Here is a 26,069-nt window from a genome sequence, read left to right as displayed (position 1 = left end):
ACCAAGGATTGAACTTGTATACCTTGTAGGGGAAGCATGGAGACTTAACCACTGGACTGCCAGGAGAGTCCCCCTTTGAAATATTTTGACTGAGAAGAGTCATGAGAGGGGACACTTGGTCTAAGGTTTCCTTTCATCCAATTTCTTGGCAGAACTTCTGATTAGAGAATTGGAGACCCCCACCTTGGATAGCCAAGAATAAATCATAGATTTAATATGTGACTTCATGTCCATTTACAGAGGAATGAATAAAGAGGATGCAGTACATATATGCAATGGATTATTACTCAGCCATAAAAAAGAACAAAATAAAGCCTTTTGCAGCAACATGGATGAACTTAGATTGTCACACTGAGTGAAATAAATCAGAGAAAAACAAATGTCATATGATATTGTTTATATGTGAAATCTTTAAAAATGAACTTTTTTTTTTTACAAACTTTTTTGTAAATTTGTTTTTACAAAACAGAAATAGAGTCACAGAAAACAAATTTATGGTTAAACCGGAGGAAAAAGTAGGGGTGGGGATTGGGAGATTGAGGTTAACATGTACACACTATGGTAAATAAAATGGCTAGCTAATGAGGACCTACTGTATAACACAGGGAACTCTACTCAGTACTCTGTGCATTAGTTGCTCAGTCATGTCTGATTCTTTGTGACCCCATGGACTGTAGCCCACCAGGCTCCTCTTCCATGGACTCTCCAGGTAAGCATACTGGAGTGGGTTACCATTTCCTAGTCCAGGGGATCATCCCAACCCAGGAATCGAACCCCTGGTCTCCTGCGTTGCAGACAGAGTCTTTACTATTTGTAATGACCTATATGGGAAAAGAACTAAAAAAGAGTGAATACATGTATGCGTATAATGGATTCACTTTGCTGTATGGCAGAAACTAACACAACGTTGTAACCCAACTATACTCCAATAATAATTTTTAAAACTAAATAAATAATAAAATGAAATGTGACTACAAGTAGCCAAACTGAGTGTTAAACACTTTTGTTATAAACACTTATTGGTGATCTTTAGAAACCACATGGACCCATTTTTTCCAAGGACCACAGTTATCTACTCTGGGCAGTCATGCTTTTTTTTTTTTTCACAAAAGTTTCCCAGAGCCTCTCGATCCCAGTTTCATCCAGGATGAGCACCTGACCCATCAGGACCAATCAAATTTTTCTGGCAATCTGTGATTACAAATCAGATTCATCCATTTCCTTTTTGAGGCTAGAGATGATTATCCCCCCAAACCGGGAGCTGTGGCACCGGTACAAGTCAAGAGAATGTGCCAGTAGTTTGATGATTGTTTAAAACAGTTTGGTTACTCAAAAAAATAAACATAGAATTATTATATGATCCAGAAATTCTCCTTCTGAGTATATACCCAAAAGAATTCAAAGCAGGACTTGTATACCAACATTCATAGCAGCATTATTTATAATAACCAAAAGATGGAAGCAAACCAAATGTCCATCAACAGATGAATGGATAAACAACATGTATGTGTGTGTGTGTGTGTGTGTGTATGTGTGTGTGTACATATATATATTTAATAGTCTTAAAAAGGAGTGAAATTCTGACACGTGCTACAATATGGATGAACCTTGAAGCCATTACTCAAAATGAAATAAATCAGACATAAAAAGATAAATATCAAATGATTCCACATATATAAGGAATCTAGAGTAAATTCATACAGACATGAAATAGAATGGTGATTGTCAGAAAACAGAAGGGGGTAGGGGGAAATGGGGAGTTGTGAAATGGGTTTCAGTTTGGGAAGATAAAACACTTCTTGAAATGCATGTGACTATATATGGTACACCTAAAACTGGTTGTGATAATTAATTTTATATGATGTATGCTAAGTTGCTCCAGTCATGTCTGACTCTTTGTGACCCCATGAACTGTAGTCTGCCAGGCTCCTCTGTCTATGGGATTCTCTAGGCAAGAGTACTGGAGTGGGTTGCTGTACCCTCCTCCAGAGGATCTTCGCGATGCAGGGGTGAAATCCACATCTCTTTGGTCTCTCATGTTTCCTACATTGACAGGCAGGTTCTTTACCACTAGTGCCACAATTAAAAAAAAAAGAAATGCACCACAAACTCTGGGCAATATTGGAGTTAGAGTTCAAGAAATGTGAAGCCAAGACAGCAGCTTTGAACAAAATGCATTCAATTCCACTGCACAGATATTTCCTGAGTACCTATTATGCAGTGTGCCAACTGAGAGGTTATACAGAGGATTTAGAGATTAATGAGACCTTGTCTAAGCATCAGGGAGCTCACCTTCCAGGGGAGATTTCAGAAAGTACACAAATGCAAAACAAAGAGTAACAAAACTGCAAAAAACAAAAACAAATACACCTTGGAGGATTGAGAATTGAAGGAAGACTTCACTGTAATCTGACACCTGCGATGTGCCATGATGTATTGGTAGCTGCTGTAGACTGAATGTGTCACCCTCAAAATTCACATTGAAATCTAGTCCAAAAAGTGATAGTACTTCTAGGTGAGGCCTTTGGGAGGTGATGAAGTCTCAAGGGTGGAGCCCTCAAGGATGGGATTAGTGCCCTTATAAAAGAGCCCCAGAGAGATTTCTTCTTTATTTTATTGAGCAGAATCACAGCAAGGAGACAGTTGTCTGTGAATAAGGAAGCAGTCCCTCATCAGAAACCACATCTCCCAGCACCTCAGTCTGAACTTTCCAGGCTGTAAAACAGGATTAAATTTCTGTTATAAACCACCCAGCCTATGGTACTCTATTATAACAGCCAGAACAGAATAAGACAGTAGTTTTGCACCAGGAAGGGGACATTTTAAACACAGAGAATATGGATCAAAGCTGTGAGCCAACTTGGGGAATAGTAAGCAGAGGATGGGATAAAAATAAGAGCAGAGAAAGTGACAGTGAACTTATTCTCTTCCAGAAACCATGCACAGTATTTTTCACATATCTCATTTAATCTGCAGAGCAGTCTTGTACCCAAGTCTTGTAGAAGACCCTCCTGGTCACCTATCCAGCAGCCATTTCTCCCTTCCCATTCCTTGTCTCCAAGTCTGATTTGTTATAGTTGTTATTCAGTCACTAATTTGTGTCCAACTCTGCAATTCCATAGACTGCTGCATGCCAGACTTCCCTGTCCTTCACTATCTCCCAGAGTTTGCTCAAACTCGTGTCCATTGAATCCATGATACCATCCAACCATCTCATCCTCTGTCACCCCCTTCTCCTCTTGCCTTCAATTTTTCCTAGCATCATGGTCTTTTTCAATGAGTTGGCCCTTTGCATCAGATGGCCAAAGTATTGGAGCTTCAGCATCAGTCCTTCCAAAGAATATTCAGGATTTATTTCCTTTAGGATGGACTGGTTGGATCTTCTTGCAGTCCAAGGGACTCTCAAGAGTCTTCTCCAACACCACAGTTCAAAAGCATCAATTCTTTGGCGCTCAGCCTTCTTTCCAACTCTCACATCTGTGCATGACTACTGGAAAAACTATGCAGGGAAAGAAAGAAAGTGAAGTCACTCAGTCGTGTCCGACTCTTTGTGACCCCATGGACTGTAGCCTACCAGGCTTTTCCATCCATGGGATTTTCCAGGCAAGAGTACTGGAGTGGGTTGCCATTTCTTTCTTCAGGGGATCTTCTCAACCCAGGGATCAAACATGGGTCTCCCTCATTGTAGGCAGATGCTTTTACTGTCTGAGTCACCAGGGAAGTCAGAAAAACCATAGCTTTGACTAGATGGACCTTTGTTGGCCAAGTGATGTGTCTACTTTTTAATATGCTGTCTAGGTTTGTCATAATTTTGCTTCCAAGGAGCAAAATTTTAATTTCATGGCTGTAGTCACCATCTGCAGTGATTTTGGAGCCTAAGAAAATAAACTCTGCCACTGTTTCCAGTTTTCCCCATTTATATGCCATGATCTTAGTTTTTTGAATGTGGAGTATTAAGCCAGCTCTCAAGAGACTCCTTAGTTCCTCTTCACTTTCTGCCATCTGCATATTTGGGGTTGTTGATATTTCTCCCAGCAATCTTTATTCCAGCTTGTGCTTCATCCAGCCTGGCATTTCACATGATGTACTCTGCATAGAAGTTAAATAAACAGGGTGACAATATACAACCTTGGCGTATTCCTTTCCCAATTTTGAACCAGTTGTTTCATGTCTGGTTCTGTTTCTTCTTGTCCTGCATACAGCTTTCTCAGGAGACAGGTAAAGTGGTCTGGTATTCCATCTCTTTAAGAATTTTCCATAGTTTATCATGATCCACACAATGAAAGGTTTTCATGTGGTCAATGAAGCAGAAGTAGACGTATTTCTGGAATTCCCTTGCTTTCCCTATGATCCAATGGATGTTGGCAATTTGATCTCTGGTTCCTCTGCCTTTTCTAAATCCAGTTTATACATTTGGAAGTTCTCTGTTCATGTACAGCTGAAGTCTAGATTGAAGGATTTTGAATATCATCTTGCTAGCATGTGAAATGAGAACAAATGTGCAATAGTTGGAACATTCTTTGGCATTGTCTTTCTTTGGAATTGGAATGAAAACTGACCTTTTCCAATCTTGTGGCCACTGCTGAATTTTCCAAATCTGCTACATATTGATGCATCACTTTAGCAGCAGCATCTTTCAGGATCTGAAATAGCTCAGCCGGAATTCCATCATCTCCACTAGCTTTGTTCGTAGTAATGCTTCCTAAGGCCCATTTGACTTCACACTGCAGGATGTCTGGCTCTAGGTGAATGACCACACCATCACGGTTATCTGGTCATTAAGACCTTTTTTGTATAGCTGTGTGTATTCTTACCACATCTTTTTAATCGCTTCTTCTCCTATTAGGTCCTTGCCATTTCTGTCCTTAATTGTGCCCATCCTTGCATGAAATGTTCCCTTGATATCTCCAATTTTCTTGAAGAGATATCCAGTCTTTCTCATTCTATCATTTTCCTCTACTTCTTTGCATTTTTCATTGAAGAATGCCTTCTTATCTCTCCTTGCTCTTCTCTGGAACTCTGCACTCAGGTGCGTATATCTTTCTCATTCTCCCTTGCTTTTTACTTCTCTTCTTTCCTCAACTATGTGCAAACCCTCTTCAGACAACCACTTTGCCTTCTGTCATGTCTGACTCTTTGTGACCCCGTGGACTGCAGCACGCCAGGCTTCCCAGTCCATCACCAACTCCTGGAGCTTGCTCAAACTCACTGTCTCTATCTTTAGCTGCAAAGAATACAATCAATCTGATTTCAGTATTGACCATCTGGAGATGTCCACATGTAGAGTCATCTCTTGTGTTGTTGGAGGAGGGTGTTTGCTATGACCAGTGTGTTCTCTTGGCAAAAACTCTGTTAGCCTTCGCCCTGCTTCATTTACTATTCCAAGGTCAAACTTGCCTGATTTAGTTTGGGGGTATTCCTCCTGGACAGAGTTGTCTTGCTGAGCTTCAGGGAATGAGTCTTTATTATTAGCCTAACCTGGTGGTAGTAATCCCATTCCTGTTGGCTCCTTTGACCAAAAGGCAAGATGCAATTTGACCAGAAAGGAGGCAGAAGTGTCTACCAGAGGACTTGTGAAAAGTCTTTTTTCTCTGATTTAAAAAAATGAAAGCAAAACCTTTCTGCTTTTGGGTGCATCTGTTTAAGAATATAAAGCTTGGAATTGGCTATACCCCAATACAAAATGTTTTTGCTGTTAAAAAATAAAAATGAAAACAAATGTAAAGCCTGGGACTGTGTTGTTCCTCTTGTGACCATCATTCTATGACTTTAAAGATAAAACTAACCCTCTAAAAATGGCAGATGAGAAAGACAGAGGGAAGCTACTGACTTTGAGCCCCTGAGTTAACCAACCCTGTGACCACATCCCTCCCTCTCTCTCTTTACTTAACACTTTTTTTTTTTTTACATATGAATCACTTTAAGTTGGGTCGTCTATTAATTGCAAATGAAATGTTACATGAGTGCAAAATAAAAATATTTCCCTGTAAGTTAAAGATCAAGGTGTATGACTCCAGGTGGGATGAAATTAAAACAGTAGTCTGTGACCTCAAACATGTGGGTGGGCAAAACAGAGAGCAGTGGGGACGACCCTCCTCTGAATGTGTGAGTAGCTCAGGAATGTGAAGCATTATTTTAGAGTCCCACCTCCCTGCCTGTGACCTGAAGGAGAGATAAGGGGTGGTGTTTCCGTGGTGACTCAGCCCTTCCCCTTGAAAACTCAAGAGAACGTCAAGCGTGTCCTTGCAGGCAACGTTTCCTCTGTCAGGGCTGTGTTTATACAGGGGAGTGCCTGGAAACTCTCGCTCCTCCTTTACGCTTGACTTGTCCCATGTCTCCCACCTCCTCAACTCTCACGGGGTTGGGGGACCTAGCAGCACTCCAACCCCCTCTCTCTGCCTCCCACACATTTCCAGGCCTTCCTTGGAGGCAACTGCCAAGGGGTGGAATGACCTCCCGCACCAGTATTTTTACTGTTAGGATGGAGAAGATTGTTTTCTTTAGGTTATTATAAGATATTGAATAAAATTTCCTGTGCTATACCGTAAATCCTTGTTGCATATCTATTTTACGTATAGTAGTTTGGATCTGTTAATCCCACTGTGGTTCGTTGTTCAGCCACTAAATTGTGTCTGACTCTTTGTGACCCCATGGAATGCAGCACGCCGGGCTTCCCTGTCCTTCACCATCTCCCAGACTTTGCTCAAACTCATGTCCATTGAGTAGGTGATGCCATCCAACCATCTCATCCTGTCTCCTAATTTATGCCTCCCCCTCCCCATTTGATAATCTTAAATTTGTTTTCTGTTTGTGAGTCAATTTTTATTTTGTATATAGACTCACTTGTATTATTTTTTAGATTCCACATGTAAAGAATAGCATATAGTATTTGTCAACTATACTTCAATTTAAAAAAAGAGAAAAAAAATACTTTTCTATAAAAATATAACTCATCCTTCCGGGAGAGATTAGAGGAAGGTTTCCACCAGAGGTGACCAGAGGCTGCCAGATGGAGCAGTGGATGTGAGTCAGATAAATCTGGATTTGTATTCCAGCTTGGACACCATGAGCTACATGATCCTGGGCAAGTCACTTCATTTCACTTGGGTTTATGATCTGCAGAATGGGAGTCATGTCACCTGCTCTGCTTACTTCATAGGGTTCATTTTTGTCTGCCAAAAAAATGATAAAAAACACTCACAGCTACCGTGCCAACTCAGGATTGTATCTTGAGGTGCTGGGACTCCCACAGAGATTTACATTTCAGACAGAGGAAAAAAGTTCAGAAACAAGAACTTAGTATACCCAAACTGTCTAGGCGAGTCCTTAAAGGAATCTGGGAAAAGAGAAGGGTGTATATTCACTATGGCAGCAGAAGGACAATCCAACTGGCTGAATCTCTTCTGTGAAGCCTGACTGCGGGTCTGGGGCTGTGCATTCATTTTCTCACTTACCCTCCTGGCAGCCTCATGAGATGGGTACCTTCATATTCATTCTATAAATAAGAAAAAGCCACATCAAGAAATCAAAGGTACCAGCTGAAGGTAGATTCTGGTCTTCTCATAACACAGGTTATGAGGGACTTTTTAATGAAAGGCTTTATGGTTTTTTGGGGTCCTTTTTGCTCTAAGGATGGATGAGAGGGAGCAAAACCATGGAAAGGAATCTTGCAGCATTATGAGAATTCTCATGCCCATGGTTACAGTCCTCTCCTGGGCTGAGGGTCCTAGGGGATCCAATAGCAATAGCACTGAAAGTGACTGAAAGGTACCAGTTGTTCCACAAATTGTGCTGAAGAATGAATTAAAAACCCCACATTTTAGTCTAAACAACTTTCTAACTATATAGCCTTGAACAATCTATTGGATCAGGCTTCAGATTTTTTTTCTTTATGATTTTCTTTGATGTGAACTATTTTTCAAGTCTTTATTGAATTTCTTACTGTATTGTTTCTGTTTTATGTTTTGGTTTGTTGACCCCAAGGAATGTAGGATCTTAACTCCCTTATCAGGGATCAAACCTGTACCCCCTGCATTGGAAGGCGAAGTCTTAACCACTGGACTGCCAGGGAAGTCCCCAGTCAGGCTTAACCTATAACAGAAGAATGGGCTTATGCCTCTTTTTCTGTCTGTCCAACCAGGTTTAGGTGGATACCATAGGATAAGGACAATCAAGTTTGACAGGGGAGGGGAGGGGGCTGAGTTGGACAGCAGAGCAAACACTGGTTCTGAGTCCTCCTTCTCATTTGTGAAATGGAAGATTATGCTAGATCCCTGGTTTTCAAGTTTTCAACCCCCCTTTTTCCCCCTTTTTAAGCAACAACTGAAAGCTTTTACTATCTGAAATCTGACAGGGAGCCCCAAACTCTTAGGTGAGTAAAAGTCCTAAACAGATGGAAACAGCACAGGCATGCAGAAACCATCCCCACCCTGTCATCCCCGAATTACTTTTTCTTCCCTACTACCAAAGCCACTTTGCAAGATGGAGGGGCGCCCACAATCCCTGTGGGATTTCCCAAGCTTGACTTCCAATGAACTGTTTCAAATGCTTTTAATATTATGACTTTAGCCTCAAAAATCGTACAGTATAGGTATCAATAGTAACCCCTTTCGCAGATGAAAAAACAAGCACAAAAAGCTCAATTAACATGGCCCAGGAATTAGATTTAAGATACTTAATGGAAAGTGCCTCATTCCACAGTGGGAAGGGGTTTCAGATCCCCTGGGACACCTATACTCCTGACCCAAAGGCTATTGAAATCAAACTGAAAATACAATCTTGATGTGGCTAGAAACACCAGACGAAATTTTATTTTCCAGGGCAGTTTTTCCACAGTAGTTCTTTTTGAGAGCCCAGCAGAGTTGGTGACTTGGGCTTGGTATCCAGGCAGTAGAGGAAGATGTCCAGAAAAGTTCCTGATGTCACAGGCTCCGAAAGCGCCAGATGTGTCAGAACTCTGCCTCGTGAGCCGACCCAGTGGATCTACGTGTATGAACAAAGCCGCTCTTTAGACATCTGGGAGGAAATGACTTTTCTGATGGCTCTAATGAGTGTGGACGTGTCAGAAGCCCAGACTGTACCCTCTCCTTAATGTGTGAGCTTGCACAAATGAGTGTCTGTGTGCCTCCAAGAAGTGGTGAGAAAAGATGTAAAACAATTGTGACTCAAATGAACAGTCCAAGTTTCTGGTAACATGATGGAATACACAGACTTAAAAAAAAAAAAGAACTATTCCAAGCATAAGGACCCTGTTCTCAGGAAGAAGCCCAGTGTCTTTCCATTACACTCTGCAGATCTCATTCGTGTGGCAGGAAAGATGACTGCTTGCCTGATGTCATTCTTTGTCTGCCTACTATGGGCCAAGGGTTTTTTTCAAATCTTCATTTGACATTCACTGAGGCTCTTAGTAATATTTTCCTAATTAGTATAACAGAGGAGAGTCCTTCCATTCTTCCTTGTTTTATCCAGCTGAAGAATATTCATTGAGTTCTTCTTGTGGATCCATTATCCAAATTCTCATTCCATACAGATTTATTAGTCATCTGTGCTGTGCTCACTCAGTTGTGTCCAACTCGTTGCGACCCAATGGACTCTAGACCTCCAAGCTCCTCTGTCCATGGGATTCTCCAGGCAAGAATACTGAAGTGGGCTGCCATTTCCCCTTCCAGGGGATCTTCCCAACCCAGAGATCAAACTCTCACATCTCCTGCATTGGCAGGAGTGTTCTTTACCACTAATGCCACCTGGGAAGCCCAATTCTTTGTCCAGTATGTGCTAGATGTTGAGTATAGGTCTACAGATACATGTGATTCAGTGTCCCTTTTCTCTGACATCTTCTAGCATAGTGGCTTTGTTTTCTATAAGTCCACTTGTCACATGCCATCTTGCCCTTAGAGTCTGGGCCAGTAACAACAGCCTACAAGCAAAAGTCAAACAGCAATGTCTTGGATCCTTGGAAAATCCTCCAGGCATGTGTAAATGCACATACGTAAAGATACCAGTTTTAAGTGGAACTTAGTACAGCACTGGTCTTACCTTCATCAGAGATTTAATATCCATCCCATAGATGTTTGCCTCAATAATAGGAAAAAACTGAAAATAAGGGAATGGATTGATGTTGATATGAAAACCCCAAACAGAGAAAAGAATAAGGAGGAATTGGAAAAGCCAGTAATCTCCCCATCAATATTCATGGTTAAATTGACCAGATTGCCGTGACACAATTTTAGGATTTTGCTGTTTGGTGTTTTGTGTTCAGGGCCTGCAGTTCCAAGAACAGCTGTGACTCGACTTCAGCAGCATATACGTTTATATATTTCCATCTTCATCACCTCTATCACCATCAAATGTCAGCTCTCTTCCATGAAGGCAGTGAGGCCCACATGATTTGCTGAGCCCACAATTATTCATGCTTCCTGGTGCCCAAGCCAGGCTTTTGCCAACCTATATCCAAAGTGACCCAGCCCCTGTTTCTGAGGTAGAAGATGGGGATCATTAAGATCAGGTGGGTCAGTGTCTCTGCGTTGAAGCTGCCAGAATGAAAGGACATCTACTTCCCTTTTGGAGGGGTCCATGGATGTCAAGACCCACCATTCATCACTGCCAATTGTGGGAAATTGGCATTTATTTTAGAAAATGCCAAATGTGTTTTCCTTGCATATTGTTACCACATTAGTGATCCGTCCTTAGATCTCTCTGGAAAAAAAAAGAAAGAAGCAAGCAAGCAGATCTTTCTGCCTCTTTCTTATTGGGTGATCTTTGGTAAATTACTTAACTGTCTGAGCTTTAATAAACTTAACAATGGAAGCATTAATACCCACTGAATAGAATAATTGTGAAGATTAAATATAGCACCTGCTACACAGTAGGTAACAATACTACTGTAAATACTATTATTAATACTATTTACTAAATGCTTACAATGTGACATTTGATAATGTTAATTCTTCCTTAAGTTGTCTGAACTATGTTACCTCTCTAAAATTTACCTTTGAAAAATCTGTACAGCAGGCTTAATATTATTTTATGCATTTGCTTTAAGGCAGTGGTTCTCAAACTTGAGTATGCTTAAGAATTCCTACTGAGCTTCTTAAAGCATTGCTAGCTGGGTCCAACGGCCAGTGTTTCTGATTTAGTAGGTCCAGGTTAGAAACTGAGAATTTGCAGTACTAACAATTTCCTAGTAGAGGCTGATGCTAATGGTCTGGGGCCACACTTTGAAAAACTGTGCTCTAAGGATTAAATTCATGGAACATTTTTTTTTAACATGCATTTATTGAATTCCTACTGTGTGCAGAGGGCTGTTTTAGCTGTAGAAGGAGAAGCCGTGAACAAGAAAAAGTCCCTGTCCACATGAAGATTACATTCTGGCAGGAGAGATAAACAATAAGCAAAGCTACAGGGGAACACCAACGCTCGGCGCTTTGAAGTAAAAGATAGAAGTTTAGGAGGGCAGTGAGTGACTGGGTTACACTGGGAAAGATATTTCGGGTACAGCAGTCAGGGAAGGCATCTCTGAAGATCTGGTTAAAAAAAAATAAAATGATAGGGAAAGGAAGAAAGCATTTGGGAAAAGAGCACTCCAGAAAAAGAGAACACAGCAAGTGCAAAGATCCCAAGGAGGCAAAAGATTTGAAGACATCCAGGGGCAGAAATGGCCAGTGTGGCCTGAGCAGAGTGAGTGAGCTGAGAATGAGGAGATGCCATCAGAGAAATAGGCAGGGAGGCCACGTCATGCAGAACCTTGTAGGTCGTTGTAGGCAGATTGCATCTTATTTGCAGTGTGATAGACAGTGCCCCCAGTGTTTTAAGTAGGCGAGTGACATGAAGGGAAGCCCCTGAGTTCTAGAACAGTCCCAAAGAGCACACTGGCTGCTGGGTAGGATAGGAGAGAAGAGTTAGAGTACAAAGAGTAGAGTAGAGAGAAGAGTACAGAGTTAGAAGCTGTTGAGGCCCTCCGGGGTGAGGGACAAGGAGGGTGTGGCCCCGGGTGGTGGCAGAGGAATGGCTGAGCAGCGATCTGATGCACATTTTATTCTGTGCGTCAAGCCAAGGACCTGATATGGAGGTGGGGGTAAGGAGAGGGAGAGGGCGCACTTGGGAATGACTCCTGAGATTTTTACTGAATTTAATAAAATAAGATCATCTGTGAGAAAGTATCTGGCACAAAATAAGGGTTCGCTACTCATCTATGTATTTTGGAATCAGGACACTTTCAGTTTGGAAATGCTAATGCTACCAAAACCTCCATGCAGCCCTGTGCACTGCACAACCTCCGTAGACTGGGCTATGAACAGAGTGGTGTAAAGCTGTTGGGCTGGGATAGCTCTGGCTTGCAGGACTCTGACTCTTTATCAATGCTCTTCCTTAGGTTTTTTGACCTTTTTGCAATGGTATATAATTCCAGACATTGAGAGGAGTGTCCAGTGAGAAGGCCACTGTGCTGCGGGCTGAGCCTGTGTCACTCGGGAATATTCTAGAACTCAGGGACTTACCTCTGGAGTATGAGCTTGTAGCAAGGAAAAAGTTAGCATGTCATCAGTAATCAATATTGATGGGGAAGCCTTCTTTCTCGGCATTTCCCCCCAGATCTTGCTTACAGACCATGGGCCAATTGCCTTTCTTGATTATAAGGGTGGTTTAGAGTGCTTGCACCATGTGACTTACTCGAGGACAGCCACCCTGGAGGCCCACCTCCTCCCTGAGTAGGGCTGGCAAGCTTGCTGCTACACGAGCAGAGATGAAGCACGTGCATTGTGGGGAAGCCATCATGTTCGAACTCTGGACCTCTCCAAATATCTTCAGGAAAGAAATACGACTCATTGGAATTCAGTTGTATTTTTTAAGACACGTGTTCTTGTTGTTTATAACTTAGGAGATTCAGTTTGTGTTCATGCACCAAAATTGTGAAGAAGTCAGTTTGTCTCCTCAACTTCTGAAGCATATGTAGCATCTATTTCCTGGGTGCCAAGGTAACCATGAACATGTATGCAGCTCCCCATTCCCGTCCTCCCTGGTCTTACCCAGGTTCCTGCGCTGCACACCTGAATTCACCAATATCCATTAAAGTGAAGTGAAGTTGCTCAGTCGTGTCCAACTCTTTGCAACCCCGTGGACTGTAGCCCACCAAGCTCCTCCATCCATGGGATTCTCCAGGCAAGAATACTGGAGTTGGGTGCCATTTCCTTCTCCAGGGGATCTTTCCGACCCAGCTCGGAAAGATTGGAACCCAGGTCTCCCACATTGCAGGCAGACACTTTAACCTCTGAGCCACAGTGGCTCACACATATGCGTTTAGAAAGTGTTTCATAGATCCCACTACATATGTGTCACAAAGCACCCGTTCTGAGTACTGCTCTTGTTTATCCAGTATTTTTCGAGTGTCTGTTATTTGTCGGGCACTGAGTCAAGTGCTTTTAATAGATTATCTCATTTAATCCTCACAGCAATCTTATGATTTTAGTACTACAATTTTATTAGCTCCCATACAAATAAGTATATATACCTGTGAAAAGGTGAAATGATGCCTGGGATTAGTCAGGAAGCATATAGCAGGGCAAGATGCAAACCCCAATCATTCTGATTCACAGTCCATGCTCTTAACCACCGCCATCTTGCCCTTCAAGGCAGAAGAAAACTAGCATTTATGGAGCACCCATTGTGCAGCATGCCCTTTACAAATGTCATCTCATTTGATCCTCACAGCAACTCTGCAGCATGAATATTATTGTCAGCTAAAAGGAAACAAGGGTCTTGGAAAGGTTAACAATCTTGTGCAAGGCCCGTGGTGATTTTAAAAGTGACTGAGCCAGGACACAGAATCGGATTTCCTAAATGCCCAAGTTCGTGCGCTTTCCATAGCACCACACAGCCCAAGTTTCTAGCTTCATTGAGGAGCTATGGTATCTGAGGGGTTCTTTGAAGGTTGCATGGCAGATGGAGGAATAGCCTCTGGAGGTAAAGAACAGCTCAGTGTGCACACAGGTACCATTCATGCTCTAGTTTTCCTGGGGTGGAAAGCCAAGGAGAAAAGCACATCCTCACTTTGTACATTTCTGTATATTCTGTCTCCCCTTCTCCTTTGTTTGAAATCTTTCAGTGAGTCGCAGTTATGCAATGACTTGCATGATTTGCCCCCTGCCTGCTTCCTTTTATTTTGGGGTTTACTCACTCTGCTTCAGCCTCACTGGCCTCTCTTCTAATCATCAGATATAAGGTGAATGTGATAACCACTGCATGATGTGAAAGCCTACTAATCCTCCAATGGATCTGTCATTTTGCATGTTAGAGATTCCTGTATTTACTCTGTGCCCTGCCAGTAACTTGTTTTTACCTCTTCCTCCTACAGCAAAGATCAGTACAAACGTCACCTCCTCAAAGGCGTTCCTTGTCCCCATAGTTACTCTCATTACGACATTCTGCTTAAGTGTTTCTGGAATAAATAAAGCTATGCATCCTTGCCATGCATCCTTGAATGTTTGCAATTCAAGAGAAAAAAAAAAAGCAGTGTTTGTTATCAACCTTTTCCAAAATTGGTTTGTTTGCAGGTTGATCAGTCCTGCCCCAAATCAGCATTCAGCTGAATCTTCAGATATTTTCAAAGCAGCTTCCTGGCATAAGAAGTTTTAAACTGACTGCAGTGGTGATGAAAACCAAAAATCAAGTGACAAACCCCATTAGGAGAAGGTGATTGTGAGAGTTCAGGCTTTAAAAACTTGTCTTGATGGATGAGAAAGACAAAAGAACTCTTTGCCCTTTAACCTAAAATTGATTTGTGCTGCTGCCCTGAAATCATAGCCGATAATTCCAATAGTCTGGAACAGCCCCCAGGGCTCCTATAAGAACAGATTTCACAGACTCCTGTGCTAGGAGACAAAAGGACCTCTTTCCTGTGTGTGGTTTACATTGCAACACAGGCTAACATTCCCTGGCTTCTTTCATTTATTCCAAGTCTTCTCCTCATTTTTGAATTACAGTAGGAGAAAAAAGAGATTTTTTTTTCTGCCCATAAAACATAAAGGTTATTATTGGCCAGTAGAGCATCCCCCAACTTCTCAAGGCAATATTATATTTGTATGAAATGAAACACAATATCAATCCTTCTAATTAATATTCAGGATTGATTTCCTTTAGGATTGACTGGTATGATCTCTTTGGAGTCCAAGGGACTCTCAAGAGTCTTCTCCAACACCACAGTTCAAAAGCATCAATTCTTCAGTGTTCAGCCTTCTTTATGGTCCAACTCTCATATCCATACATGACTACTGGAAAAACCATAGCTTTGACTAGAGTGACTTTTGTTAGCAAAGTAATATCTCTGCTTTTTAAGACACTGTCTAGGTTTATCATAGCTTTTCTTCCAAGGAGCAAGTGTTTTTTAATTTCATGGCTGCAGTCACCATCTGCAGGGATTTTGGAGCCCAAGAAAATAAAATTTGTCACTAGTTCCACTGTTTCCCCATCTACTGGATGGGGACTGGATGCCATGATCTTAGTTTTTTGAAAGTTTGAGTTTTAAGCCAACTTGTTCACTCTCCTCTTTCACCTTCATCAAGAGGCTCTTTAGTTCCTCTTCACTTTCTGCCATAAGGGTGGTGTCATCTGTATATCTGAGGTTATTGATATTTGTCCTGGCAATCTGGATTCCAGTTTGTGAGTCATCCAGCCAGGCATTTCACATGATGTACTCTACACAGAAGTTAAATAAGTAGGGTGACAAAATATAGCCTTGACGTACCCCTTTCCCAATTTTGAGCCAGTTCCATTGTTCCATGTCTGGTTCTAACTGTTGCTTCTTGACCTGCAAACAGGTTTCTCAGGAGTCAGGTAAAGTGGTCTGGTATTCCCATCTCTTTAAGAATTTTCCATGGTTTGTTATGGTCCACACAGTCAAAGGCTTTAACATAGTCAATGAAGCAGATGTTTTTCTGTAATTCTTTTGCTTTTTCTATGATTCGATGGATGTTGGCAATTTGATCTCTGGTTCCTCTGCCTTTTCTAAATCTGGCTTTAACATTTGTAAGTTCTCAGTTCACGTACTGTTGAAGCCTGGCTTGGAGAATTTTGAGCATTACTTTGTTAGCATGTGAAATGAATGCAGTTGTGTGGCAGTTTGAACATTCTTTGGCATTGCCCTTCTTTGGGACTGGAATGAAAACTGATCTTTTCCACTCCTGTGGCCACTGCTGAGTTTTCCATATTTGCTGGCATACTGAGTACAGTACTTTAACAGTATCATCTTTTAGGATTTGAAATAGCTCAGCTGAAATTCTATCACCTCCACTAACTTTGTTCATAGTGGTGCTTCCTAAGGCCCACTTGATTTTGCACTCCAAGATGTTTGGCTCTAGGCGAGGTGAGTGATCACACCATCATGGTTATTTTGGTCATTAAGATCTTTTTTGTATAGTTCTTCTGTGTATTCTTGCCACCTCTTCCTAATATCTTCTGCTTCTGTTAAATCCATACCATTTCTGTCCTTTATTGAGCCCATCATTGCATGAAGTGTTCCCCTGGTATCTCTAACTTTCTTGAAGAGATCTCTAGTCTTTCCCATTCTATTGTTTTCCTCTATTTCTTTGCATCGTTCACTTAGGAAGGCTTTCTTCTCTCTCCTTGCTATTCTTTGGAACTCTTCATTCAGATGGGTATATCTTTCCTTTTCTTCTTTGCCTTTCACTTCTCTTCTCAGCTATTTGTAAGGCCTCCTCAGACAGCCATTTTGCCTTTTTGCATTTCTTGAAGATGGTTTTGATCACTGCCTCCTGTACAATGCCATGAACCTCTGTCCACAGTTCTTCAGGCATTCTGTTTATCAGATCTAATCCCTCAAATCTATTTGTCACTTCCACTGTATAATTGTAAGGGATTTGATATAGGTCATACTTTAATGGTCTAGGGGTTCTCCCTACTTTCTTCAATTTAAGTCTGAATTATGCAATCAGGAGTTCATGATCTGAGCCACAGTCATCTCCCAGTCTTGTTTTTGCTGACTGTATAGAGCTTCTCCATCTTTGACTGCAAAGACTATAATTAATCTGATTTCAGTGTTCACAATCTGGTGATGTCCATGTGTAGAGTCATCTTTATTTAAAATTATGTATTAATATATTCATTTTAAGTGATAATTATAGACCCATTAATATTTACAAAATAGCATATTTTATTGAAAAATATGAATATTGAAAAATAACTGTATTCCCCTCAAATAGATAAGTCATATCATTTCATGTTTTTATAAATCTCTTCAATGCCTCACTTAATGGAAGACAGCTGCATCCTCATATCTCTCTCTACATTCAATCAACTGCACTATCAAATATAATTTAGCCCCACTACACACTCTTAAGGGAATTAGACTGAAAAGGACAGATAGCATCTTATTTTTATGAAAATACTTTAAAACTTGCAGGCACCTGAAAGAGTCTTAGGGGTCCTCAGTCTTGGGGACCCTGCAGCTCTACCTCTGACTCTTTCACATGGTGGATTCGGTCATGGCTGAATTTCATGTGTGCAGGCTGAATCCATGAAAATCTGCCTCTGTGTTTTGGTTTGCTTTGCCCTGTGTGGCTTTATTCTTAGGCAGATTTTCTCCCACTAGCAACAAAGATGGTCACCAGCAGCTCCAGCCTTATGTCTGAGTAAAAAAATTAGCAACTCCAGGGCAAATTCCACTTCTTTCCCTATAGAACTAACAAAAATCTTAGGTTTGACTCTTACTGGACCAATGTGGGTCATGTACCAGTACACCAAGCACAAGGTTTTTTGTTTGTTTGTTTTTTTAATTTTATTTTATTTAACTTTACAATATTGTATTGGTTTTGCCATATATCAAAATGAATCTGCCACAGGTATACATGTGTTCCCCACCCTGAACCCTCCTCCCTCCTCCTTCCACATACACAATGGAGTATTACTCAGTCATTAAAAAGAATACATTTGAATCAGTTCTAATGAGGTGGATGAAACTGGAGCCTATTATACAGAGTGAAGTAATCCAGAAAGAAAAACACCAATACAGTATACTAATGCATATATATGGAATTTAAAAAGATGGTAACAATAACCCTGTATACGAGACAGCAAAAGAGACACTGATGTATAGAACAGTCTTTTGGACTCTGTGGGAGAGGGAGAGGGTGGGATGATTTGGGAGAATGACATTGAAACATGTATAATATCATATATGAAACAAGTCGCCAGTCCAGGTTCGATGTACGATACTGGATGCTTGGGGCTGGTGCACTGGGATGACAAGCACAATGTTTTAAAAATGAATTCTCATTTAAGAAAACATAACACAATGCTAATATTGGAAAATATTAAATAACTTGAAATCCTAACTGTACTGGAAAATCTGGGCTATGTCTAAAGCAGACACACTGGTATACTAGCTTCCTCCCAATTAAGCCAGGGAAATGTGCTTGGCTGGGACTTCATGCTTACAGAAGAGTTCTCTCCCCCTTCTTTCATTCAGAAATGACACAGTCAGAGGTAGTTGCAATCTTTGATCAACAGTGAGAGAGGCTGTCTCTGGAAGTTAAATTCAGAAAGAGTAAAGAATGAAATGTCTTAAAATTTTTGAGCTAAATCCATCTTGGAAATATAATACCTCTCTATTATGTCTATGGTAACTTACAAAGAATATATATTTCATTCTCATCATAAAATGAATCCAATATAAAAGGCAAAGATATTCTATGGTAGATGGGCCTGGTGATGGGGGCAGTTATAAAAGGCTAAGAAGTAACTAAGAATGGATGAAATAAAAGATTTTTGAGGAATGGTGGGCCAGAGGATAGAGAAATAAGATCTCAAATGTAGGGCTAGCTAGTTGATTAAGGATTAATCCAAATGTGCTCTTTATTTTAAAAGCAAAGGTGAATCACTGAGCTGTTTTTTAAAACATAATATGAATTACAATCATGGAAATCCAGGGCACCCTGAGAGCTTATAGCTAACATCTCTACTGGATGGGGAAATAAGGGTAGGTCTTACAGAGGAAGTGACAGTGAAGTTAAGAATCAAAGGGGAAGAGCTAACAGGGAAAAAGAGGATGACGTGTGCTAAGCAGAGAGAATGTAAGAGACCTGCACATTCAAGGAAGTGAACAAAATCCTGAGATGGCTGAAGCATGATTATGGAGGTGTGAAAAGTGAGGTGGCCAGAGAAATAAGCAGTGTGTAGACCATGGAAGGCTTTGCAAGACTTCAGAGCTTAAATTTAAGCACAAGAGCTGTGAGCATTCACCGAAGGGGTTCACCGTGATCAAATTCATGTTTAAGAAAGACCATTTCTTGGGCTCCAAAATCACTGCAGATGGTGAGTGTAGCCATGAAATTTAAAAACACTTCCCCCTTGGAAGAAAAGCTATGACAAACCTAGACAGTGTATTAAAAAGCAAAGACATTACTTTGCTAACAAAAGTTTTGTTAACAAAAGTCCGTCTAGTCAAAGCTATGGTTTTTCCAGTAGTCATGTATGGATGTGAAAGTTGGACGATAAAGAAGGCTGAGTGCCAAATAATTGATGCTTTTAAACTGTGGTGTTGGAGACAACTCTTGAGAGTCCCTTGGACTGTAAGGAGACCAAGCCAGTCACTCCTAAAGAAAATAAACCCTGAATAGTCACTGGAAGGACTGATGCTGAAGGTGAAGCTCCAGTGCTTTGGCCACCTGATGCAAAGAGCTGACACATTAGAAAAGATCCTGATGCTGGGAAAGATTAAAGCAGGAGGAGAAGGGAACGACAAAAGATAAGATAGTTGGATGGTATCACCGACTCAATGGACATGAATCTGAGCAAGCTCTGGGAGATGATGAAGGACAGGGAAGCCTGACATGCTGTAGTCCAGAGGGTCGCAAAGAGTCAGACATGACTGAGTGGACAACAGCAGCAATTTTGGCTGCAATCTGGGGAAAGAGCTGACAGCCTCTGGTTGTGGTCCTTATGGCAGCAAATGCATCATTTCTACGGGATAGCTTATCTCTGCTTAAACTTACCTAACTGGAAAGGTAAGGAAAGGGAAATATCTTCCTTTCTCTGCTCATTTGTTTTTCTTGATGGGATTAAAATAAAAGGGGTCCCTCAAAACTCCCAAAGCAGGAAATAGGATTACTTGTGCACAAAAGATTTAATTGTATGATCAGGGCATGCTGAATCAGAGCGGAGATGGACAAAGCTACCTAAAAATGAAAGGACTCTGGTCAGAGCAAACATTTGACTAAATGCAAAATCGTATCTAAAAAAAGAATTGTTCATCCTGGTAACCCCAGGCAAAGGGAAATAACAAGGCAAATCTTGGTGTTATGACTAACCACCAACCAGGAGAGAGTGAGTCTTCCCCCTGGGGACTGGATAATATGGCACCATGACCAAACCATTGCTCTTGGGGAAACAATTGTGTGTCAGACTGAAGGTCTCAATCATGAATGACCAAGAAAATCATATGCAGAGTTTTTAAGAAAAAAAAAAAAATGCCTGACCCTCATTTTAGGTCTGAGGTGGACCCCAACCTCCTAAAAATTTTGTAAATGCCACTGGTTTTACAAAAGAGACGTAGCCTGTGTAGGGAACCACCATTGTGTCAGGTAATCTTAGCCTGATGCTGGAATCAATTTAATCTCCTTTATTCTGATTCTGTGCTTATCAAACAACCTCTCATTATAATTTGGTGTCATAGGTGGGTCTTTGTACAGAGAAAGAATATGCTCGTTCTTACCATACATGTATTCCAGTTCAAAGGGTTATTATATTTCTTCTCATGGCTTCTCAATAACAATGGCTATTTATACAGCAATCTTAATATACCTAATTAATATAAAACTGTCTTTGAGAGAATAATACTTCTCTTTGGGTGATAGTCTCAGGGACTGTAAGCCTTGAAGATGGTCTAACTTCACCAAGATAATATCATCATTTGAGCCTTTGATCAGCTCAAAGATGTTACTGATTTTTCATTAACCTTAATACAAATGGTTTATCCCTCCACTCACCCTTCAAAATTATCAAATAGCAATATTTTAAACTCAAGCATACGTAGTAATAGTTTAGAAGCAAAAATCCAGGTACTGGGATGTAGAACACATTCCTTAATGAGTCCCCTGATTATACTTAAACTAAAAACCCCACTTACCTTTAAAAATATTGTTTTCATCATCAAGGGAAAGTGTTCCCTGCAGTGTATTAAGCTGCTCGGGGGAGAGAGGGAAAATATTAAAACTTAAATGTGGAAATGAATATAAAAGATGCATCATAAACTTCACAGACCCAGCAGTAGATACTAAAGGAAGGTTTTTATTTTATTAAAATATTAAACGACTGTTCAGCTGAGTAAGTGGGACTGAAGCTGAGCTTCTGGAGGTATTGTTCCAGCTTTACAACAGAGTCGCTACCCTTTTTCAAATGTAAATGGAGGGTATCTTTTGTCATCAACAAAAGTTGCAGGGAACAATGGAGAATGGAAGAAATGTCATAAAAGCAAACGTAAGAAAGCACAGAGGTAGATAATTCAGCAGCAACATCCTTGAAAACGTGCCAAAAATCCTTATCTATGGAGGGAGCTTTGGTGGGGAATGAGAAATGGCATGGGGCCAGAGTAGCCATTCAGAGGAAGTTGGAAGAATAAAGTTTCCTCTAAGGAGGCCCAGGTGAAAACAGAGTTGTGAGTCAAAGGGAAAAAAACAATTGCTCACTGTTTGCTGTGGCCGCCTAGGGAAGCACAGACCTGGATGCAATCTGGGTGTCCCTGGATCCCTGGGGCTTCTGTAGGAGACACTCCTAGAGATAAAAGAAGAGCTAACACTTCTGCACGGGCTACATAACAATAGGAAATTGGGCCTCTTAACTACCTGTGCACTCTGAACCACACAGTCCAAGCCTGAGCCAAAAGGAAAATTTACCCAACAGCACCAATGTTCATGAGTGTATATCGGGGCTTCCTTGGTGGCTTAGATGGTAAAAGAATCTACCTGCAGTGCAGGAGACTGCGGTTTGATCCTACGTGGTCCAGTAGCACTGATGTTCATGCATCCTCAATTTACCAGGATATTAGAAACAGAGAAATGAGATAAAAGAGAAAGTACAGCATTGTATCAATGCAAGGACTAGGGTTCAATCCCTGGTCGGGGAACTAGATCCCATATGCCTCAACTAAAAGCTGACATGCCATAACTAAAGATTATACATGCCTCAACAAAGAAGCTCCTAAGTGCCACAACCAAGACCCGGCGCAGCCAAATAAATAAATTTTTTTTTTTTTTTAAAAGAAAGAACTTTGGGCTATTCTAGAGAAAATAGGAACACTGATAAGCAATATAGAGCATGCGTCGTGAAGGCAGGAACCATATCTGTTTTGTGTACTACTAAACCCATGGTGCTGACGTCAGTGTCTGGTTCATAGTAGATGCCTATTCATTCATTCCTTCATTCATTCAGGAAGTCAGCCATTCCACAAGTATTTGTTGAGCACCAACTACATGCAAGATACTGTTCCAAGAGCTTGAAATACAACAGGGAATAAAATAGGTAAAGTCCCTGCCCTCACTGAGCTTACATTCTGTTGGAGCAATTTAAACAGTAAAAAAAATAAATAAATAAAGACATAAAGACATAATAAATAAAACATAAAAAAAACAATCATTGATAAATGCTTTAAAGGAAAATAAAGCAGAATCATGTCAGGGGAGTATAGGCAGTGAAGAGATGGTACATATTGTTTGAGATGGTTAAACACCTCTCTGACAAGTGTTCTTTACTAAAGAACTGAAAGACTCAGGGAGTGAGTCATGTGGTTGTCTAAAACAAGAGCATCTAGGCAGAGGAACAGCAAGTTCAAAGGTATGAAAGAGGGACCATCTTTGCCGTGTTTCAAGAACTGTCAGGAAACCAGTGTAGCTGGAACAAAATAAATGACCAGAGTGGACAGAGATACAGTCAGAGAAGTAGTCGGAACCTTCAGAGCCTTGAGGAGGAAGAAGAAAATGTAGAGCTCAAAAGTCCTTTAAGGGCAAAGGATAAGTCTGTAAGAATATCAGCTTTTGTACCAAATAAGGCTGGAAGCCCTTGGATTGTTTTGATCAGAGGGGCAACTTGACCTGACTTTGATTCTACCGTGATCTCTCTGAGATAAGGGGAGACTGGAGATGCAACACAGAAATGGGCCAGGGTGGGAGCAGGTAGACCAATGAAGAGGTTGATGAAATAACCCCAGTAAGAGGTAATGATGGCATGAATCAAAGTAATATGGGAGAGTGGTAGGAAGTTGTAGGTTCTGGTTATGTTTCAATGATAAACAGCTGAAAGGATTTGCTAATGGACTGAAAATGGGATGTAAAAGAAAAATAGGTGTTAGGGATTATACCAAGATTCTTACCCTGAGCAACTTGAAAAAATTAAATTGCCATTGAAATATGGGAAGACTATGGGAGAAGCAGATTCTGAAGGTGGGGCACGAGTTTGCAGTCCAGGCTGGGACATTTAAATTTGAGGTAGTTACTGGATATCGAAGCATCTATCAAGTAGACAATAGGATATATCAATCTAGCATTAAATGGAGTGGTCTGAGATGGAAGTCTAAATTTTAGAGTTGAGTTATTTAAAAGATTTAAAGTTACGAGATTTAGTCAACTGAAAACTGATTATAAATACAGAAAATCACCAAAAGCTAAAACTGAAAACTGAACCCCATAATTTAGAAGTCTAGGTGCAAAGAAAAAAATCAGCAAACTGAGACCAAGGAGTAACCACTGAGAAGAAAACCAACACAGAGAACTCCAAAAATTAATTTTTATTGAAGATGAATGATAGGAATAGGATCATGGATTTGGGAGAAAATTCCAAGTCATAATCATCCTTGCATTCCTACTTGCTGCTGCTGCTGCTGCTAAGTCGCTTCAGTCGTGTCCGACTCTGTGTAACCCCATAGACGGCAGCCCACCAGGCTCCGCCATCCCTGGGATTCTCCAGGCAAGAACACTGGAGTGGGTTGCCATTTCCTTCTCCAATGCAGGAAAGTGAAAAGTGAAAGTGAAGTTGCTCAGTCATGTCCGACTCTTTGAGACCCCATGGACTGCAGCCTACCAGGCTCCTCAGTCCATGGGATTTTCCAGACAAGAGTTCTGGAGTGGGGTGCCATTGCCTTCTCTGGCATTTCTAGTTACATGTAGTTAAAAGCAATAGGCTTTCCTGGTGGCTCAGACAGTAAAGAGTCTGCTTGCAATGCAGGAGACCTGGGTTCAATCCCTGGGTCGGGAAGATCCCCTGGAGAAGAGAATGAAAACCCACTCTGGTATTCTTGCCTGGAGAATTCCCATGGACAGAAGAGCTTGGCAGGCTACAGCCCATGGGGTTACAGTTGGACACAACTGAGCGACTCGCATGCACACACAAAAGCAATATAATTGTGAAGGTAAATAGCCCTAATAGTAATGTTTTGAAGTAGAGTTAGCTCATGAAACCCAGACTACCAATTTGCAGCCTCACTTTCCCCTCTGAGGCTGTAAAGCATTCCAGTTAAGAATGTGGGCACAGGGACCAGGCTATGAGGGTTCTCATTCCAGTTCTATTACTCACTGACTGCATGATTTTGACCAAATTACTTAGTCTTTCTCTACCTCAGTTTCACCATCTATAAAATGACAATAACAGTACCTATCTCACAGGTTTGTTAAAGATGAACTGTTAAGACATAAACTCTCTGAACAGTCAGGAAGAACTCAAGTAACTATAATCATGTGGCTCATGATAGGTGATCAGTGACTGATCAAATTTGTTTTAAGCCAAGAAATCCCTCAAAAGGAAAAAGAATGGACTAGAAAATAAAGTTATTGTGGGACATTCTCATGGGGCCCCAAACTTTCTGCTTAGGTATATGCATGTCTATTTTATTTTTTAACACATTTTTAACATACCTAAAGTTCTTTGGTAATGTAACATTTCTCTTTGTATTGTATGTATGGGGGTATGTGCTTAGTCGTATCTGACTCTTAGTGACCCCATGGACTTCAGCCCACCAGGCTCCTCCGTCCATGGGATTTTCCAAGCAAGAGTACTGGAGTGGGTTGCCATTGCCTTCTCCGCCTGCAGTAGCAGGATTCCTTACCACTGTGTCACCGAGAAAGCCTTTATCATCTTTTAATTAATTTACTTTTAATTGAAGAATAATTGCTGTACAGTATTGTGTTGGTTTCTGCCAAACATCAACATGAATCAGCCATAGGTATACATATGTCCCCTCCGTCTTGAACTTCCCTCCTACCTCCCACCCCATCCTACCCCTCTAGGTTGTTACAGAGCTCTGTTTGAGTTTTGCTGAGTCATATAGCAAATTCCCACTGGCTATCTATTTTACATATGGTAATGTATGCCTTTATCTTTTTAAAATCTCGTGTGAGTTCTTAGGAATGTCCCCGAGTCTTAGTTTGTCCCAGCTGCTGGAACAACACAGCATAGATTGGGTGGCTTATAGACACAGACATTTATTTTTCACAGTTCTGGAGGCCGGGAAATCCAAAGTCAAGGCCTCCGTATATTTGGTAGCTGGTGAGAATACACTTTCTAGGTCACAGAGAGCCATCAGTCATCTTCTCCCTGAATCCTCAGATGGAGGAAAGGGTTGAGGGAACCCTCTGGGGTCTCTGTTATAAGGGCATTCACCCCATTCATGGGGACTCTACCTTCACGACTTAATCACCTCCCAAAGGTCTCACCTCCAAATATTATACTGTGGATTAGGTTTCAACATATGAATTTTGAGAAGACACAAGCATTCAGTCTACAAGTCCCAAGTGAAGTTGCTCAGTCGTGTCCGACTCTTTGCAATCCCATGGACTGTAGCCCACCAGGCTCCTCAGTCCATGGAATTTTCCAGGCAAGAATATTGGAGTGGGTTGCCATTTCTTTCTCCAGGGGATCTTCCCAACCCAGGGATCGAACCCAGGTCTCCCACATTGTAGGCAGATGCTTTTACCGTCTGAGCTACCAGGGAAGCCCCAGTCTAGAGTCTACAGACCTTGCTAAATTGATGTCTTACTTTAAAAAATACTCTACGCTTTGTTAACATATTAAGGATT

This window comes from Bos grunniens, chromosome 15 (assembly GCF_055505025.1).
Source record: "Bos grunniens cultivar Pamir isolate PY7600 chromosome 15, Bosgru_T2T1.0, whole genome shotgun sequence".
NCBI classification, from domain to species: domain Eukaryota; kingdom Metazoa; phylum Chordata; class Mammalia; order Artiodactyla; family Bovidae; genus Bos; species Bos grunniens.
Note: the sequence above shows the minus strand (reverse complement) of the source record.